This window comes from Sminthopsis crassicaudata, chromosome 1 (genome assembly GCF_048593235.1).
Source record: "Sminthopsis crassicaudata isolate SCR6 chromosome 1, ASM4859323v1, whole genome shotgun sequence".
Lineage (NCBI taxonomy): Eukaryota > Metazoa > Chordata > Mammalia > Dasyuromorphia > Dasyuridae > Sminthopsis > Sminthopsis crassicaudata.
Window position 1 is genome coordinate 684,960,030 of NC_133617.1, and position 6,821 is coordinate 684,966,850.

Genomic DNA, 6,821 nt, shown 5'->3' on the forward strand with positions numbered 1-6,821 from the left:
TCATTTTTCCATATTTTCCCCTCCCTCCCCTAGATAACAGGCAATTTCATACATTTTACATGTGTTACTGTATAACCTAGATATAATATATGCGTGTAAATCCAATTTTCTTGTTGCATGTTAAGTATTGGATTCCAAAAGTATAATTAACCTGGGTAGATAGACAGTAGTGCTATTTTACATTCAATTCCCAGTGTTCCTTCTCTGGGTGTACTTGTTTCTGTCCATCATTGATCAGCTGGAAGTGAGTTGGATCTTCTTTATGTTGAAGATATCCACTTCCATCAGAATACATCCTCATACAGTATTGTTGCTGAAGTGTGTAGTGATCTTCTAGTTCTGCTCATTTCACTCAGCATCAGTTCATGTAAGTCTCTCCAAGCCTCTCTGTATTCCTCCTGCTGGTCATTTCTTACAGAGCAATAATATTCCATAGCCTTCATATACCATAATTTACCCAACCATTCTCCAATTGATGGACATCCATTCATCTTCCAGTTTCTAGCCACTACAAAAAGGGCTACCACAAACATTTTGGCACATACAGGTCTCTTTCCACTCTTTAGTATTTCTTTGGGATATAATCCCAATAACAGCAATGCTGGATCAAAGGGTATGCACAGTTTGACAACTTTTGGGGCATAGTTCCAAATTACTCTCCAGAATGGCTGGATTCTTTCACAACTCCACCAACAATGTATTAGTGTCCCAGTTTTCCCACATCCCCTCCAACATTCATCATTATTTGTTCTTGTCATCTGAGCCAATCTGACAGGTATGTAGTGATATCTCAGAGTTGTCTTAATTTGCATTTCTCTGATCAGTAGTGATTTGGAACATTGAGTAGGAATCATTGCTAGACAAGTTTGTACAAGACTTCCTAGCCCAAATCTTTATAGACATTTTCTATGAAAGGTTTTTTATAGTCTGAGAACAAAGAAGGTATTACACCAAGTATTCTCATTTCATATGTGACTCTTGAGATGTGGTAAACTTCCAGGTATAGGATGCTTCATCACAAGAAGTCCAGCGATAAGAATGTTTGTTCATTCCTTCAGGAGGACTGTGTTTACTCAGGGAACTCAGGTTTCCAGTGTAAACATAGGCTTGTAATAAAGGATATTCATTGATTAATGCACAAGAAAGGATGGCCTTCTTTTCTTTATGGTTTCCTGGTATTCTATCACATAACTGCAAGCAAGTTCTCATATTCCCAGGAAAAAAATAACTTATACAAAAGATATGACTGAGGTTTACTTAAGATTCCTCACTCACTAGGATTCCTGTACAGAAAGTACAGAAAGCATTATTGATGGAGTTGTGAACTGATCCAACCATTTGTAACTATACCTAAAGTACTATAAAACTGTTCATACTTTTTGAACCATTAATACAAGTACCAGGTCTGTATCCCAAAGAAATCATGAAAAAAACAGAAGGATCTACTTTGCAAAAATATTAATAGGTGCTCTTTTTATAGTTGCAAAACACTAGAAATTTAAGGGATGTCCATCAGTTGAAGAATGACTGAACAAGCTGTGATTTACGAATGTAATGGAATACCATTGTGCAATAAGAAATGATGAACAGACAGGTATCAGATAAAGTGGAAATATTTGTTTGAATTGGTGCAAAGTAAGATGAGCAGAATCAGGATAACCATCCACAGAGTATCAGCAACATTGTGAGATGTTCAACTAAGAATTATTCAGTTCTTCCAAGCAACACAATGATCTAAGACACTGTGTACTTACAAGGGAATAAGGAAGGAAAGTGCTATTCTCATCCAGAGAAAGAATTGATAGACTTTGAATGAAGATCAAAGTGTACTTTTTTACTTTATTCTTTTTCATGTTTTTTTCCCTTTTGATCAGTTTCTTCTTTGACTACTATGACTTAGATGGAAATATATTTTATATGATACTACATGTGTAAGCTATATGAAATTGCCTATCATTTTCTAAAGAAGGGAGTGAAGGGAGAGAGGAGAAAAAAATTGAAACTCCAAATCTTGTATAAACAAATGCTATAAATTGTCTTACATATAGTTAGGAAAAATAAAATATTATTAACTCTCTTAAAATAAAATTTAAAAATGATTAAAAGGGGGAGCCATGGCCAGAAGAGGGCAATGAAGACAGTGAATTGAATCTGCAGCATATAAAAATTGATTGAAAGGATTGAGCATCATTAGCCTAGGAAAGAGTAGGTAAAATAACCGTCTTCCAGTACTTGAAACTGTCAGGTGGAGGAGGGCTTAGTTTGGTCCTATATGACTATTGAATCTAGAAGCTGAAAATAAAATAATTTTTGGCTTGATGTGAGAGAGAAAATAAAACAACAAAACAACTTCCCAACAATCTAAGTTGTCTAAAAGTAGAATGGCCTACTCAGTAGAGTGTTTTTCGCCTTTTCTTTTTTCATTTAGCAATTTATTTTCTCCCAATTACATGTAAAAACTATTTTTAGCATTAAAAACATTTTCGAATTCCATTCCAAATTTCTTCCTTCCTTCCTCTCTCCCTCCCCTACCCCATCATTGAGAAAGCAAGCAATTTGCTATAGTTATACATGTATGGTCATACAAAACATTTTCATATTAGTCATTTTGTGAAAGAAAACAGAGAAAATTTTTTTCTAATGGAAGTCTTCAAAAATGTAAGATGACTTCTTTTTCTTGATATTGTAAATAGAGATGATTCTTGGTCAAAATAATATTAAAAATACATGTCATTTCTAGCTCTGGTATGCATGCCATGACTGTGATTTTAACTTTGTGAACTTAGATAAATCTTGTAATATTTGTTTACCTCCTTAGAGTCACACTCACTTCACTTCTCTTCAATTCTGTTTCCATCATGCTAGTCCAGGTACTAATTTTATTTCACTGAGGCTATTGTAATAATCTCTGGCCTTGTCTTTCTATTTCTACTCTACACTCTCCAAGCATTACTGCTCACTGTGTCTGAGGCTTGTTGCTCATATCATTTCTTAGCTCAAAAAAGGTCAAGCAATTTTCTTGCTTATTGAAGATAAAATAAACTCCTGAGTCTCACATTCAGTGTTCTCAAAAATCTGGTTTAAATATAACTGTCCAAAATCATTTTACATTTCCCTTTACTTACTCTTTGTTTCTGCCAAAACAGTTTTGTCCAGTTCTGGTTCCACTCTCTTCTCTCTCCATACCTTTGCTTATCTATCTCATCTCATTTTTCATTACCATAATTCCATTAAAACCTTCCTCTTCAAGATGAAATTTAGTTGTTACATGCATGAGGGTCCCTTTGAATATCCTTCCTTAAGCTGAAAAATCACTTTGGAGCTCTTATAGCTTAAAAATAAAATATGTATAATATATATATATATATATTTACCTATTCTCATTTCTCTCTGTTAATGCTCTCTGTTTCTTCAGAATCTAACTTAGCGCTTACTTTCTCCACAAAGCTCTCTCTGTTTCTTCTCCCTTAAAATGAAAGCAATTGCTTCTTATTTCATATAATTTTGTAGGTTTTATTTTTAAAATTCCATTGATATATTTTGATTTAAAATCACCTTCATATATATATATATATATATATATATATATATATATATATATATATATATATATATATATCCCTATTCACTTCCATATTTAATGACTCATCCGTTATCATAAAGAATAAAAAAGAGTGGAAAAATATCAATTAAACATAACTAGTTAACAAATAAATTGAATCTAGAAATATATTTAGTATTCCACATTTATAGTTTCCCACATCTGCAAAGAAGGGAGGAAATATATTTTCTCTGATCTTCATGGACAAGCTAAGTAATTACAATTACACAATATTCAATTTTGCTTTTATTGTTTTCATTTTCATTATATTCATTGTATATATTTTCCTGTTTTTTTTTTTTTTAACTTTATTCTTCATCTCTTAAGTCATTGAATTCTTCAAAATAATTTCATATGGGTTGTAATATTACATTAAATGTATCAAAATTTGTGTAGCCATTTCATGCAGGCCTAAGGGAAGGGCATCTAATTTATTTCCAGTTCAATTGCTATCACTAAAATGCTGCTATGAATTTTTAGTATATATCTCATAGCAGTTTAACTTGAGAAAGCTTTGCATTTCTCATTCCTTTTTTATCAAATAGTTGTCCCCTGCTTTGTCTTTAGTTTTCTCTATTGTAGTTCTGACACCATTAACCAGTTCAACAAGACACTTTCCTTTATCCTTAAATATTTTACTCCCTAATACTATTCCTGTTCATGCTATAGTAATCATCAATTCAAGGTCACACTATTACTTTCCTTCTCTGCTCCTATGCCTGAGATCCTTGACATTGCTATAGAAATTCATAAAACAGTGCTCTCTTGGTTTATTACAAAGCCATACCTATTTTTAACTGTACCTTTACTGCTACTCATAATCCTTTTATTCAAATATAACTCCATATCACAGTCTCCACAATACCTGTTTCAAATCTTCATTTCTCTAGTTACATCTATAACCTGATATATTTCACTGTAAAATTTCTTTAAAAAGCCATACTCTCATTCCATGTTTTTTTTAATCCTTTAGAATATGGCATTATATGGATGCCAATGGAACCTATAGATTATGCATCACTAACCCTTTATTCTCTCTCTCCCCACCACCTTTTCTTGTCTTACAGTTTGTAAGAACTCTCTCTAACCCATTTCTCTGACACCCTTTACACCACTTCTGTATAATTCCTCATTTATAATGTGTTGCATCTTGCTCACGTTCACTATGAATCTTTCCACCGAACTTTGGTGAACTGTAACTCCAATTCTTCAGAGACTGCTTTGCAGTCACATAGTACTGTCAGAAAAATGCTGTTGTTTCTTTTAAAAAATGTACTTTTGTGTCATAGCAATCCTTGAGGTCATTAAAAACACTTTACAATTTTCCCAGTGGAAAAAAAAGAGAAGATTGGTTTGTTTTTAGGAATGAATCACTTGAGAATAGGGGGTAGGGGGGAGAACATTTCAAAGCCATGTCAGTGAGTTGAAATTCTATGAGCAGCAGTAAACCACTGTTCTCCTTTCCCCCTGAAAGTTCTATGGTAGATTTAATTCATAAAGCTTATGCTATCTTAGAGAGTTCTTCCAATTTGATTATCAATATTAGGCACTCAAGGAGGGTTATTTTAGCTTAGTGGGTTACCCTTTTTCATTTAGTCTTCTGCCTTTTTATCCCATTGTTTTCATACTTCCTATTTCCCTAAATAATATTCTTCCCTGTGGATTAGAAAATTCATTTTGCTATCTTCATATCTAACTCTTAGGATTCAGGGATGGTTTCATTCCCCAAATATTCATTGCTGAATTGCCAGTTTATGTGTATATTATCTATATGTCCACATACATATATAAGAAATAGTTTTACACACATAACCACATAAGTATACACATGTACTCATAAATATATATGTTGTACACACACACATATACACACAGCTTGTAATTATGTGGAATTTTTTAAGAATAATTCTTCAGAATGCACATGGGATTATAAACAGTGTACATTGTATAAAATGTAGTAGTAATAACCATTAATAATAGAAGATTTTCAACAAAGGTACTAGCCAATGTTAAAGAGATAAGTCAGTTGAAGTGGACAAGAAGACTGCCTGATTAAGGAAGAACTTTAGAATCCCAGATATTTTCTCCCAAAGTTAGCAAGTCCTTTGAGTAGTATAGTGTCAAAAAACAAACAAAAAATCTCTTCTGGACTGCTAAATGCAGTCAGTTATTCATTTTATAATTTTATAAACAAACAAATTAAAAATGCACAGTTATAGGAAAATCACAAATGTGCATTTCATAAATGATGCCTCTATATTATATATTTTATGTATATATACATATAATTTTATATGTGTATATATGTGTATATATATATATATATATATATATATATATATATATATATATATATATACTAGTTCTTTTATCACCATAATTCTTTAGCTTTTTTCCTCTCAATAACCCCACATAATCCAGATCTACTGAAAGTATAATAAAAAGAGGAAAAATATAATTTTTTGATCATGATGCATGGTATTGTACCTACTATCAATTAGTATCTCACTATTGGAAAGGACCTGAGATATCATCTAGACCAAACATTACCTAATCAAGAATTTCTTTTATATCACATTCAACTAGTGGTCATTTGTGTTTACTTGAAGACTGACAGTTCACATGAACCCATACTATTCTTAGGTAGCCCATTTTACTTTTAAGCAGGTCCAATTGTTAAGCACAGCTGGGTAGCATAGTGAACAGAGCATTGAACCTAGAGATAGGAAAACTAGAATTATATCCAGCCTCAGACACTTAGCAGTTCTGTGATCTTTTAACAAGTCATTTAACCTTGTTTGCTTCGGGTTTCTTCATCTGTAAAATGAACTGGAGAAGGAAATGGTATCTCTACCAAGAAAATCTCAAATGAGGTCATGAAGAGATGGACATGACCAAAACAACTGGACAACATCTGTTAAGAAAAAAAAAAATCATCCTTGTATTAAGCTTAATTCGTATTTTTGAAACCTCTACCTTCTACTTATAATTCTGTCTCTGTGGTCAAACTGACAATGCCGATTTTGCTTTCTAAATAATAACTTTTCAAATATTTGAAGGAAAGCTTTCATATCTCCTCCCACTTCATTTTTTTAACTCATACTCTTCTTTTCTCCAGCTTATCATTATCCTTCCTAAAATATGTCTCTTATAGTAAAAAAATCCACCTGTAGATTTCCATTTATGGTCTAATCAGGTAAGGCAAAGAGGGACCATCAGC